Genomic DNA, 15,401 nt, shown 5'->3' with positions numbered 1-15,401 from the left:
GATGTTTGACGAGCTGTGGAAAAATGATGCTGAGGTTTCTTACATGAAAAGAAAGAAGCAGTGACACTTCTTACTATAATGCAAGACTTGTGACATTATTGAAATCGGATTAAAAAAATATGAAATGATTAACATAGCAGAATCAAATTCAAGGTTCTGGTTCTCACCTACAAAGCTCTCTATGACAAAGCCCATGTCTACATTTACAATGTAATCCCTAAGTACTCTCCCACACTCAGTCACTACTCAGCTCATCACCTATGGCTCTCCTCCTGCCTTATTAGTTCCTCCCATTCCCACCTCCGTCTTCTCCAGGGTGGCACCCCAACTGCTGAACTCCTTACTCTGCACCATTAAACTCCCCCACACCATTTATACCTTTAAAGTTTTCCTTAAAACCCAACTCTTTAAAGAGGCTACCCATCATCCCCTTAAGAAGGCTACAATGAATACCCCGCTGCACTGCATTATACCCGCATCTATCCTTGTGTTATCACTCTTCCACTCCTTTTATATTGTAAGCTTCTTGGAGCAGGAACCTCATTACCTATTGTTTCATTGTGTTTTAAGTTGCATGTAGTTTATGTTTGTTCTTGTATTTGCCTCCACATTATACTGCGCTGCAGAATATATGTCACTGATTTTAACTCTAAAATGTTATAATATGCCTTATGGATCTAATTAGAAATATATGGGCTGCTATGGCCCTATGATGACATGTACTGCTGTGTGTATTTTGTTATATTTGCTGGGATAACTTGGTGGATTTGTCCATGGCATTTATTGAAGACCGAAAATATACCTATTTGGACAAGAAGTACTTAAAAAAAAAAAAAACTTTACATGATGTGTCTTTTTCTTCCACTTGAAGACTTTGATACATTTACTAATGTAGCGGGGAACCCCCTGGCTACTAAATCTACCCATGGGCTGGCAGTAAACCCTGGTATTCACAGGTCTGCCAGTAGTTATCATGGGGTTTTCCCCTTCATCCTTTGGTGCTGTGCTTGAGTGACAGCAGGGGGTGACATATCATGTTGTGGCTGGGCCAACAGGATGCCCGCCCTCTGGCTGTACTTAAGGGCAGGACCACCCAAAAGGCAGGTCACTTCTGGGAGCCCGCGACTGGGGCCTTCCTATGCGCTCTTCCCTCCGGGGAGGAGTAGAGTGACTATACCTCTGCCTCTGCTAGGAAGGTGGGGAAGAGATAGGACGGCTGCGGGTGCCCTAGGCCCGTAGTGACTGTCCAGGAACTATCTCCGGTGATACCTGGGATAAGAGACTGTGATCCGGCAGGTGACTGCGGAGTACCTGTATTACTGCACTACGAGTAGTAATAAACCCGTTCCTGTTTTGCAATATACCTCCTGCCTGGTGTGTGATCTAATTGGGGGGAGAGTTACAGTTCTACCGTGGGAGATCGCCTTCACATCCCTGGAGCCTACGGCAGATGGAGGCGCTGCACTACTAAGTATTACGTGGGGTATGGATCCCAGAAGCCTGTTCTTGTGTCCCAAAGTTACAGCGGACGACTCAGCCCTCTTGTTACCAGCAGGTATGCACCACAAACACCCAGTAATGGCACCGATCTTTGCCGGGCTAACATGGTGGATTTTTCCTTGGAATTTATTGAAGACCGAAAATATTCTTATTTGGACTAGAAGCACGTTAAAACATTTTTTTACATGTGACGTGTCTTTTTCTTTCCTTTGAAGACTTTGATACATTTACTAATATGAATCATTAAAAGAAAAGTGTAGATATATTGTAAATTTCATAATTTACACCACAATCAGTTTGGTATAAAGAGCTGATGTAAAGGTAAGGATAGCTGGTAATTATCACATAGAGTAGGTACAGTATATGGTACCTTTTTGATTCTGAACGGATTTGTTGCAGCTGGTGATATACTTCAATGGATATTAATGAGGGCTCTTCATAGATGTAATGTAGTTAAGTAAATGTATACGAGCTGTGGAAAAATACATACGTCTCTTACTCAGATGTGCCATTCTTCAACTTCAATACATCAGAAGAACTGTTAGATCTATAGATCTCATATACAAAATTGCATCTAAGTAAAAATAACCTTGACTAACATGACTAATACTGTAGCTCCCTACCTTTACTTTGTACATATATGGAGACGGTAAATTCCTCAAACACACACTTAAACGTGCAAAGTGCAAGACACGACTTCTCCATTTCACTCTTGCATATGTGTTTTACTTCCCCTTCTCCTCCTTCTGAAACATATTCTACATTGTGCTAGTTTGTTACATAGTATGCAATTGTTGCTGAATTAATTGTGATGTAGATTGTGTTCTTTGTTTTTACTTTACAACACAATTCCCCTGTAACTAATCTAAACTGATATTTATACTGATGACTCAATCACAATGTAGACCTAATTAAAAAAAAGAAGATTGGTTCATTGTAATTGCAAAATTCATTTCTGATCTAAATTAATTGTCACTCATATTGAACAGCAATCACATTCACCTACAGCATAATGTGACGCTCAAAACTTTCAGCGTTTGAAATACTTTATTCTTGGGAACCCATGATTGGGAATCACAGTGGGAAAGGGAAGAGAGTAATAGTTAACAAATGATCATACCTTTATATCTTTATAAATGGACATTTAAAAGGGGGTGTGCCAGAGCCTGTTTCAGAAGAGGAAGGGGATGTGACTTTGTAAATACTTGCTATAGAAACAAAAAAATCCTTGTTACTTTATAAGACATTAAAAATGTCATTGAGTTGTTTAAAAAGCTACTTTTTTATCATAGTATAGAACTGATTTAATAAAATAAAAAAATAAAAAAACACACGTAGGATATTTCTTGGCCTTCAGCTTTAAATCTCCCTCCAGGGGAAACAAAATGACTGCCACATCTGGGGACAATAGGAAACTGCAACATCATTGGCTCCAGCTTCCTATTTAACAGCTATTTAAATCCCCTTTAAAAAAAAGGACGTAATACGGTAACTTCACTGGTAAATATTTTGGGAATCAGTGGACCCTGGAGTGTGGGGGTGGGGAAGCCGGTTGGGGTGGGGGGGGGGGGGGGGGAAATTCCTAACACCTGGTTAGGTGTTTTCCGGGGGCAGAAGGTGTATTATGGAATAGTAAATATGGACCTTAATCTTGCATTAATTTCAAGCCATTGGTACACATTGTAAGTACTATGATGATAGCAAATACAACTAAGATTCATCCAGTTTTTCTATGAGTCTTTAAACAGCTACGAGCCAATCAATTATCAAGATACTATTAGGTGATCTGGTGAACTTTTCTATGATGCAGATCGGTTGTATTCATCCCTTTTATGTTGCTGTTGGATGGGATTGCAAAGTTCACTGTACTTTTTATAATAAAGAGTTGATTACCTAGTGGAGATTAGAGATACATGATGTAGCCCCATCTAACTGGTCCAGTCTTTGTACAAATTCTGCATCTGATCAGACATGTAACTATGAAAATATTCAATATCGGAGACACTGAGGGGGGAAATCTTCAATCTTGGTCTAACATGGGATAAAAAAATAACTGTTTTAATGATTTTCTTAAATCGGATATATCTCTCAGCCATGATCACTGCAACTCTGGAATTGGTGCTGCATTGCTATTTAAAGTGTTACTTACCTAGGAGACGTGTATTTTGGCACAACTGGTGCATTTTTTTGAACTCTACTACTGTACATCATATGAATGTGTTTGGGAAGCTTCTCATACAGTATCTGGTAAAGAATGTTAAGCACATACATTTTTCTTTGACCCACGTTTGGTGGACAATGATCTTAATACAGTTCCATTGATACTTTGCAGATACTACTTCACACAGTTATGTTTCCACATTAGCTTTTGCAAGATATTCATCAAACCTTAAATTGTGCAATAATCATCACATTCATAGATAAGATGCAACATTGAAAGCATTCTGCACTTTATTGCACTGCTACTACGTGTTGCTAAATGAGATTGCACCTTTGAGAGCACAATTTTCTCATTTGCATGCCATTACCCAGAATCCCTAGCTGCAGTGGAAGCATTGTTTTCCAAGTGATAATGGGGGGAAACAGGATTGCAGACCTGTTTTGAGACCTGCAAACGCACCACAAGTAGTATTTTTATTTACTGCGCCTTTAATAGCAAACTCTTGCTCCCCCTCCTCCCCCACCCCCCCAATGCAAAGAGCATTCAGAATCTGTCCACAGACAATAATTTATTGGAACCCATCTGTAACAAGGCCTGGCACTGATTTATAAGTTGATTTGAAAAATAAATAAAAGTGATAGAAACCTGCATTTGGTTTTAATGATAGACTGTTGCAGCGTGAAAAGTAAGGCTATGAAACATTGCTAGGAAATTAGATATTATGCCCCGAGGACAACTGCAGCTACTAGCCCATTAATTATTAGATATTTATTATTAAAAATTTCGTTTCACGAAGTGACTGCAGAATATTGGTGCCGTTCAGGCTGTTGAGTTCTGATATGAAAGAAGTGCATGGAGCAGGTTTTTTTCGTATGCGTCTCTGCACTTGTTGCTTCCAAGTCAGATTTACCCATGTTTGGCATTGTTAGAATGTGTACCTACTGTGTGTTTAATTACAGCATCAAGCAACCCATGCTCCAAATCCAGGCCATTGTTTTAAGCTGTTGCAGGAGTTGCCATGATAAATATATGGATGTAACAAAATTGTCATGTTCCAACGCAAATTTTCCCCATCGACAACCATCAGTAAACAATATAGAATTGCCAGAGTTTACAGGATTTACAGTAAGCGGTGACACATCTTTGGTATTGCTATCTTCTAAATGCTAATCTCAGGTTTCCTCTTTATGTGTTGTGAGCAAGACTATTAGTCTCTCTCTGCCTAAAACACCTATATTAACTTTCCACCACAAAAAAAAAAAACTTTTTCTTAAGGGTAGACTTGTCAGATATAACCTTAGAGTGATCACATGATCTCAATGTCATTCCAGGGACGGAGACGGAAGGGTCAGTGCGACGCTGCAATCTCCCCCTAGAAAACTAGCATACATGACATACAGAATACGTCATGATGGCCACTGGCGTGCCCACTGTATGTCCATGAGGCACTGAAGGGGTTAATTTTTCATATCTCCTTTATTTGATTTTCAATTTTGCACAGCTTCTTTTTAGTATGAAACACGGGTAGGAAGATTTTAGCATCAGCAGAACTATTAAGCCCTTGCGTTTACGGTTAATACATGACGTATGGGGCTGAAGTTTCTTTTTAAATATTCTCCTTCTGTTGAACATTTTCTGTGCTGTATTAAGAGAAGCCTGAGCTCCCATATGTGTGGAATTCCTGTAAATCCCAAGGATATTATGCACATGATGCATTTCATTGATAAAAATGACAGCTGATATTCTAATGAAGACCTTCGGAGTGTAGTCTAATTTAGGCGCTGGGTTTTGATAATGACACTGTGTATGCAATAAAGGGGTATATAAAAAGGGTCTGTGCTCACTATTATGATATTTAACCTGACAATGGGGTTACCTCCAAAGCATTGTGTCTTTTTATATCTGCTATTAAAGCAACTACTATTTTTGACAACTCGTGTCCGCGAGGTGGATTTGAGTGCGGAGGGAACGCATTGATTTTTCTGTTTAACATTGTAAAATCCTTTGCTGCTGTTTTATCTCCGGTTGTTGAAATCTGGAAATATTAGGTGCTGAAAATCTGAACCAGATTTACTTAGCTCTTTAGAGACATTTCCCTGTGTAGAGCTTGCAATCTTTTTTCCAGTGCCTGAGGCACAGGGAGATAAAGTTACTTACCCAAGGTCACAAGGAGCTGACACCAGGAATTGAACCAGGCTCTCCTGCGTCAAACTCAGTACCAGTCAGTGTCTTTACTCACTGAGCTGCTTCTTCTCCCTGGTATGTTGGGGTATACTGCAGTATTCTGCAGCAACATTACCACTGAATACAATGTGGTACCCTGAGGCATGCAGAGTTACAGTATCAGGGGCAATAATGAAGCTGCTACATCTGTACTTGTCAGTCACTCAACGCCCTGGTAAGTGAACTTGCAGTCAAACTATATTTTGTCCGCTTTCAAATCTAATAATACAATAAAGAGCCTACTCTTTTATTCTTAATTGGCTACTTCATCTTTCTAGATTAACAAAAGATTTGTTATGCAAAAGTGGTCATTTTGCAGAGGATAATAGTTCTTTCGTAAATGGGGACTGGGGTGAAATCTAATATTTCAAAATGAACATTACAGTTTGCAACTTCAGCGAGGACAAAAAGGCTATTTGCCTGAAAAATCCAGGGTAATGGATGGCCTGCCAGCATTTCCTGCTTTAGCAATTTTTAGAGGGTGATGCTTTATATACATACAATGCTATTTGCTGTTGAGATGAGCTTTAGACATTCAGCATTATTTATTTCACACGTTGGCGGTTATAACACAGAGGTCACCAGTCCTGCTAAATAAAATGATTCTGATGTAACAGAGGAGCTAAAAGGTAACAAACAAATCATGCTATACTCATGTCTACTATTTTACTAATTCAGGTATTTTAAGATAATCAATCTCAAAATGTATTTTAGTCACTGAAAAAAAGATGTATGTAATTACAGAAAATAAATACATACTTTTAATAAATGTGTTGCACGGTTTGAAAATGTGTATTTATCTGCCACATGCAAAACCAGTGCAAAGAAATCTGCACCACCTTTATCAGAGGAAAAATTCCCATTGCTTTGCTATGTATGGGATTCATTCTCTCTGATAAATCTGGTTCTGTTTTTTACTCTAACTTTGCCTGAGCTTTGCACCCAGGTGACTCTGGGCCACTAAAGACTATAAGGCACATTAGCACTCGGCAAAGCTGTTCCTGAACATTACTGAGCTGTAATATGATGCACTGCAGCATGTCTAAACACTTTCAATTATAATATGTTTATTTACCTATAAAATGTGGTATGTTTCATAAGAGCTCTCTAAAAATTGTAAGCTCCATACACTTCTCCCAGTCTAAGAAAAATAACAATAGAAACACCATGTGAGGAAGGTCTCCTGTTGGTTTGCTGTGTTTTGCTACAGAAATGTCGTCACCATGAACATTGTATTTTCTAGATATACAAATCCATACTGTATGTACTTCATGTTTCCCCCCCACCCCCATTATTTTCTCTAGCACCATCTATCCTTAGATAGTTTTCTGGCTATCCTTCTACTCAATCCCTCTCACAAGCACCAACAAACCTCTTTATGCCTTTCTCAAATTATCGTCAACTATTCACTCTGCCATAGTTACTCATCACTGCTAATTTCAAGTTAAATTTGTATAAACATCTCTAGGATAAATGTAGTAATTTTTTTTTTTTTTTTTAAACATCATTCATCTGGTTTGAATCTGTTAAACAGTGTGTCAGTGAAAGCATTAACAGGTATGGTGATGGGCTTTTGGAAGCACCTGCAGACTGCAGTGAGCGAGTGCAGAGCAATCAGACTGGGATAGGAAGGCAGAGGCTGCAGTGAGCGAGTGCAGAGCAATCAGACTGGGATAGGAAGGCAGAGGCTGCAGTGAGCGAGTGCAGATTAATCAGACTGGGATAGGAAGGCAGAGGCTGCAGCGAGCGAGTGCAGAGTAATCAGACTGGGATAGGAAGGCAGAGGCTGCAGCGAGCGAGTGCAGATTAATCAGACTGGGATAGGAAGGCAGAGGCTGCAGCGAGCGAGTGCAGAGTAATCAGACTGGGATAGGAAGGCAGAGGCTGCAGCGAGCGAGTGCAGATTAATCAGACTGGGATAGGAAGGCAGAGGCTGCAGCGAGCGAGTGCAGAGTAATCAGACTGGGATAGGAAGGCAGAGGCTGCAGCGAGCGAGTGCAGATTAATCAGACTGGGATAGGAAGGCAGAGGCTGCAGCGAGCGAGTGCAGATTAATCAGACTGGGATAGGAAGGCAGAGGCTGCAGCGAGCGAGTGCAGAGTAATCAGACTGGGATAGGAAGGCAGAGGCTGCAGTGAGCGAGTGCAGATTAATCAGACTGGGATAGGAAGGCAGAGGCTGCAGCGAGCGAGTGCAGATTAATCAGACTGGGATAGGAAGGCAGAGGCTGCAGCGAGCGAGTGCAGATTAATCAGACTGGGATAGGAAGGCAGAGGCTGCAGCGAGCGAGTGCAGATTAATCAGACTGGGATAGGAAGGCAGAGGCTGCAGCGAGCGAGTGCAGAGTAATCAGACTGGGATAGGAAGGCAGAGGCTGCAGCGAGCGAGTGCAGAGTAATCAGACTGGGATAGGAAGGCAGAGGCTGCAGCGAGCGAGTGCAGAGTAATCAGACTGGGATAGGAAGGCAGAGGCTGCAGCGAGCGAGTGCAGATTAATCAGACTGGGATAGGAAGGCAGAGGCTGCAGCGAGCGAGTGCAGATTAATCAGACTGGGATAGGAAGGCAGAGGCTGCAGCGAGCGAGTGCAGAGTAATCAGACTGGGATAGGAAGGCAGAGGCTGCAGCGAGCGAGTGCAGATTAATCAGACTGGGATAGGAAGGCAGAGGCTGCAGCGAGCGAGTGCAGATTAATCAGACTGGGATAGGAAGGCAGAGGCTGCAGCGAGCGAGTGCAGATTAATCAGACTGGGATAGGAAGGCAGAGGCTGCAGTGAGCGAGTGCAGATTAATCAGACTGGGATAGGAAGGCAGAGGCTGCAGCGAGCGAGTGCAGATTAATCAGACTGGGATAGGAAGGCAGAGGCTGCAGCGAGCGAGTGCAGATTAATCAGACTGGGATAGGAAGGCAGAGGCTGCAGCGAGCGAGTGCAGAGTAATCAGACTGGGATAGGAAGGCAGAGGCTGCAGCGAGCGAGTGCAGAGTAATCAGACTGGGATAGGAAGGCAGAGGCTGCAGCGAGCGAGTGCAGAGTAATCAGACTGGGATAGGAAGGCAGAGGCTGCAGCGAGCGAGTGCAGATTAATCAGACTGGGATAGGAAGGCAGAGGCTGCAGTGAGCGAGTGCAGATTAATCAGACTGGGATAGGAAGGCAGAGGCTGCAGCGAGCGAGTGCAGAGTAATCAGACTGGGATAGGAAGGCAGAGGCTGCAGCGAGCGAGTGCAGATTAATCAGACTGGGATAGGAAGGCAGAGGCTGCAGCGAGCGAGTGCAGAGTAATCAGACTGGGATAGGAAGGCAGAGGCTGCAGCGAGCGAGTGCAGAGGAATCAGACTGGGATAGGAAGGCAGAGGCTGCAGTGAGCGAGTGCAGATTAATCAGACTGGGATAGGAAGGCAGAGGCTGCAGCGAGCGAGTGCAGAGTAATCAGACTGGGATAGGAAGGCAGAGGCTGCAGCGAGCGAGTGCAGATTAATCAGACTGGGATAGGAAGGCAGAGGCTGCAGCGAGCGAGTGCAGAGTAATCAGACTGGGATAGGAAGGCAGAGGCTGCAGTGAGCGAGTGCAGATTAATCAGACTGGGATAGGAAGGCAGAGGCTGCAGCGAGCGAGTGCAGATTAATCAGACTGGGATAGGAAGGCAGAGGCTGCAGTGAGCGAGTGCAGATTAATCAGACTGGGATAGGAAGGCAGAGGCTGCAGTGAGCGAGTGCAGATTAATCAGACTGGGATAGGAAGGCAGAGGCTGCAGCGAGCGAGTGCAGAGTAATCAGACTGGGATAGGAAGGCAGAGGCTGCAGCGAGCGAGTGCAGATTAATCAGACTGGGATAGGAAGGCAGAGGCTGCAGCGAGCGAGTGCAGATGAATCAGACTGGGATAGGAAGGCAGAGGCTGCAGTGAGCGAGTGCAGAGTAATCAGACTGGGATAGGAAGGCAGAGGCTGCAGTGAGCGAGTGCAGATTAATCAGACTGGGATAGGAAGGCAGAGGCTGCAGCGAGCGAGTGCAGAGTAATCAGACTGGGATAGGAAGGCAGAGGCTGCAGCGAGCGAGTGCAGATGAATCAGACTGGGATAGGAAGGCAGAGGCTGCAGCGAGCGAGTGCAGAGTAATCAGACTGGGATAGGAAGGCAGAGGCTGCAGCGAGCGAGTGCAGATGAATCAGACTGGGATAGGAAGGCAGAGACTGCAGTGAGCGAGTGCAGAGTAATCAGACTGGGATAGGAAGGCAGAGGCTGCAGCGAGCGAGTGCAGATGAATCAGACTGGGATAGGAAGGCAGAGGCTGCAGTGAGCGAGTGCAGATTAATCAGACTGGGATAGGAAGGCAGAGGCTGCAGTGAGCGAGTGCAGAGTAATCAGACTGGGATAGGAAGGCAGAGGCTGCAGCGAGCGAGTGCAGATTAATCAGACTGGGATAGGAAGGCAGAGGCTGCAGCGAGCGAGTGCAGAGTAATCAGACTGGGATAGGAAGGCAGAGGCTGCAGTGAGCGAGTGCAGAGGAATCAGACTGGGATAGGAAGGCAGAGACTGCAGCGAGCGAGTGCAGATGAATCAGACTGGGATAGGAAGGCAGAGACTGCAGCGAGCGAGTGCAGAGTAATCAGACTGGGATAGGAAGGCAGAGACTGCAGTGAGCGAGTGCAGAGTAATCAGACTAGGATAGGAAGGCAGAGACTGCAGTGAGCGAGTGCAGATGAAGCAGACTAGGATAGGAAGGCAGAGACTGCAGTGAGCGAGTGCAGAGTAATCAGACTGGGATAGGAAGGCAGAGACTGCAGTGAGCGAGTGCAGAGTAATCAGACTGGGATAGGAAGGCAGAGGCTGCAGTGAGCGAGTGCAGATGAATCAGACTAGGATAGGAAGGCAGAGGCTGCAGTGAGCGAGTGCAGAGTAATCAGACTAGGATAGGAAGGCAGAGGCTGCAGTGAGCGAGTGCAGATGAATCAGACTGGGATAGGAAGGCAGAGACTGCAGTGAAGAGTAACTTTTGTAGCAGTGAATATTACGATTAGCCTTGAAATTCTGAACAAGTAGATTTGATGTAAATTAAATTTTTAAGAGAGGATGATTTTGATGTATGATTCTTATTGAATATGGTACGCACTTGTGCATGGATTTATCCAGAACTTGGTGTATTAGGAGCAAGTTAAAAAGAACACCCTTCCTCTTTTACCATCCCTGTGTTTCCCTTGTACGGTTTGCTTTCCTTCACTCATTTTCTTGTTTAGTGCCCCCCTCCCCCCAAACAGGCAGCATTGCTGCTTTCTCTAATGAAACAATCTGTAAAGTAACCAATGAACTCTATAAAGTAAAATTCAAAAGCAATATTCTTTAATTATCAATCTCCCCATCTCTCCAGCTTTCGCTATGGCCGATGATGTTACACTGATAGTCTCTAGCAAAAATACCTATACGTTTTTTCCTCTTTAGGGGGTAACTATATCCAGTACTCTGAAGCGGCTGTTCTTTCAACTGACAGAACAGCCCCATCAGATAAAATAGAATAAGTCCCTTAGTGTCTCTTGTTAACCCATTGGCACCATATATTCTACTGTTAGTCATCTTATTGAGTGACACGATAAACTTCACTGGCTTTAAGCATAAACTCTATGCAGAAGAGACTCAATCAGCTCTCCCTCAACAAATTTATAAATGTTTGACTTCCTCATGAAAGCTCCTTCACGTCTTTTTTCTTAATTTTGTTCTGTTGTAGAGATGACCTCTACTCACAAAGCTCAGGAGCCTAGACACTCTACAATCTGGCCTCCGCACTGCTCACTCCACTGAAACCAGGCCTTGCTAAAATAAGGAAGGACATTCCTGCTGCCAAAGTTCTAGATCATTACACCCGTTTTTACTTGACCTCTCTGCAGCTTTTTATACTGTGGCCCACCCTCTTCTCCTCCACATTGTCAGCATCTTTAACAGAGCTCTATCCTAAAGTTCCTCTTACCTCCCATCGTATCTTCAGTGTCTCATTCACTAATACCTCCTCCACTTCTGTCGATTTCCCTGCGGGTGTAGCCCAAGGCTCTGTCCTGGGACCTCTTCTCTTTTTGTTCTGCACACGCTCTCTAGGCAACCTTATCACATTTTTTTTGTTGTTTAAATATCACCTCTATGCTGACACATTTACTTTTAAACCCAGACATTACACCTGCTGTAAAGACCAAAGTCTCTGAAGGTCTCTCTGCTATATTTTCCTGGATGGCTCTTCGCTGACTCAATCTCAACAACAAGATGAAGCTGCTCATACTTGCTCCCAAGCCTGGCCCTACTGCCCCCTTCTCCATTGCGGTTGGCAGCACGGTCATACATACAGTATCACACAAAAAACAAAGAAAATACAACACCCAAAGACAGATGTTGTGAAGGCTCAAAAAAGGGCACTCAATGGGTATGATACTTGACTGAAATTAGTTTATTGTGTGGTCCAAAAACATCAAAAGGTGAAGAAACACTTAAAATCAATTAAAATACATAAAGCTACTGCAATAAATCGGTGCCAATGTTAAACTAATATACTTCAGGCAAGCGTGGGAAAACTGGTTGGATATAAGTTCATTAATAAAAAAGGATCCAAACAGAATAGTTAAACACCAGTATAACAAAACCTAATAATAAAGTGGCAAAATATGGATATTTGCAGTGATCCCTAAGCACAAAACAAGGGGTTAAGAAAACCCATTCCAAGCGCATGGATGACTGTCCAGCTGGAAATAGAGGATCCAAAATTATAAATTTCAGTCAAGTATCATACCCATTGAGTGCCCTTTTTTGAGCCTTCACAACATCTGTCTTTGGGTGTTGTATTTTCTTTGTTTTTTTGTAATCAGTCCTTGCTCTTGGGTGCACCACCAATTTATATTGCTTACTTGGTTAAATGGGTTGATTTACCTTATGGTAGTAGAGCTCTTCTCAGTTTTCTTTTTCTATACAGTATCACAAGGTCTGACTAGGTGCCACATTTGTCTCTCATTCACAATGTAGCTAAAACCTGTCAATTTTGCCTCTAACATTGCAAAGATGTCTTTCCTCTGTTGCTCTACTGCTAAAACTCAAACACATGCCCTTATTCTCTCCTGTCTTGACTATTGTAATGTTCTAAAGTCCGGCCTTTCTGCATCTCACTTGTCTCCCCTAGAATCTATTCTAAACGCTACTGCTAGAATCACTTCTCCTAAATCTGTCTCTGCCTCTCTACTCTTGAAATACCTCTCCTGTTTTCTTATAAAAATCCGTTTACTTACAAAATTCCTCTTTTAAGGCTATGTACTGCTCTGCCCCTCCTTACATCTCAGCCCTAATTCCTCGCTAAACACCTGCCCAAACCTTGTGATCTGCTCAAGGATGTCGTCTTCAGTCTGTACCTTTTGTATGTAAAGCCCTCCCCCAATATCCGACAAGCACCCCCTCTCCTCCTTTAAGGCGCATCTTAAAACACCCCTTTCATTCTTACTCATGCAAGCACCCATTAGTGGTTTAAAGAAAAACAGCTTAATTATGACAAATAATTGCAATATTTATACTTACACAATATACAATGGTCGTTCAGCTAGATCAGAGGTCCAGTCGTGCACAGAATTTACTGGACTCTAACCAAAAATTCTGTTTAAAAGGGCCTATCCCAATTCTTCAGTCACAATTTAGGTCTATTAAATTCCCAGAGGGGGTGAAGTATCATATATAAAAATTTACATATATACTCACAACCTCTGTGAACTTCCCACTTCTAGACGCCAAAACTGAAAGGAAAATCCGTTATTCCTTCACCCACGCTCCAGAACCGAGAGGAACCTTTCCTCTGCCAGGTACACTGAAGCCTTGTGACTGGATACTACACCATCTGCACCCGTTTGCAGCAGACTTCCCAGGAAGCTTTCACGCCCTGCAACTGTTATCTTCGATCTTTGATGAACCTTATCAGGCCTGGGAGACGAACCAAATGAAACGTAACGCACGCCAGGTTTCAAATCCTTTGTCTCAATTTATTACTCATAGGGTAATGGTTTTTATACAGAATAAAAAAAGATATTGGTTAGAGGCGTATCATAGGCGTGTCCTGGGCGTATACTAGGTGTGTCTTGGGCGTAGCTTTGATTAGAGGCGTGATTTAGGGGCAGGACATATTAGTGGCGTGACTTTTGAGACGTGTCTTTTTTCAATACAAGCAATTGTCTAAATACATAGCTTATTCATTGTCTGTTATCAAAAGAGACATTGAGTCTTAGCAACTTTTTCACTACCTTGCTTCTTGCAGAGAACCATTCTATTATATTCTACTAAAACACCAGGAAATTGACCACACAAAAGTATCTAGTAATATTCTGGCCAGGAAGAAAGAAAATGCAATTTAGCAGAGAAACTGAGTGCATTTATGAATTATATTTCAGCAAAAAGGCTGACTACAGAATCTTAACTAGTTATGACCATACAAAATGGAAGCTTAACATGAGTGCAGACTCTGGCCTGACATACTGGTCCTAACACACCCCCTCTCCTCCTTTAAGGCGCATCTTAAAACACCCCTTTAAAGGAAGCAATTGGGTTGTTCCATTGGCTATTGCTATACATGTGCATTTATCATTACCATTTGCATACACACCAGAACACCCTCTTAGTGTCTCTAAGTTTGTCCCACTTATGTAAGCTCCTTAGGTAGGGGCTCCATTCCCATTAGGTCTCATTATTTTGTCATGTGTATTACTGCTGTAAAGTGCTATGTACATGGATGGCGCTATATATATATATATATATATATTATATATATATACCTTGTGATGCAAATGCAAATAGGCAGACTGCTCTATTACCCTACCCATGTAGTCAATGGACAGGTACAAAATGAAGTTGAAAGTGGGTGAGATGCAAGACTATACGCCAAAGTCCCATAGTGTTGTGGAAATAAGACTGTCTGGTAAAATTGATAAAAGGTTATACAGGCCCCTCAGACGGTGCATGGAAGGAGTGGTGAACAGCAAGAGACTAGTGATGGTGAACCTTTAACTACCAGCCAAATGAGTGAAAAATTGAGCATTTGAGCCAAGTGCCCAGAGATTGTGTCTGCATCTCTACATACAATGCAGTACAGTTGACTTTCCCATAGTACATCAACTCCCTTAGGTGTTGATCCCTTACAAAACCAGAGACGATGGGCACGGGAGAGGAAATGGTGGTGAAAAATGTACACCTAAGACTATGGAGTACTTTGTAATTAGAAAGCATATGCAGGACCAGTCACAACCTACCATAATAACCACTAACACGTGGACTAACCAATAATGGAGAATGTGTGTGAGACACACACACACACAAGTTCTGCAACTGACTGGCTTAAGGTCAATATCTCCCCCACCCTGCAGAAGTAGGAGCCTGTAGTATTTTATTTATATATTAGTGCTGTATGTTTTTTTAAATGAGATACTGTATATGCTACAAAAGGGTAACATTATTTGTTTTGATACAAGCAGATGTAACAGTTGAATTTATGGTGTGATGTGTATATATAGTATAT

This window comes from Ascaphus truei, chromosome 2, assembly GCF_040206685.1.
Source record: "Ascaphus truei isolate aAscTru1 chromosome 2, aAscTru1.hap1, whole genome shotgun sequence".
Taxonomy (NCBI): domain Eukaryota; kingdom Metazoa; phylum Chordata; class Amphibia; order Anura; family Ascaphidae; genus Ascaphus; species Ascaphus truei.
This window is presented reverse-complemented; position numbering follows the sequence as displayed.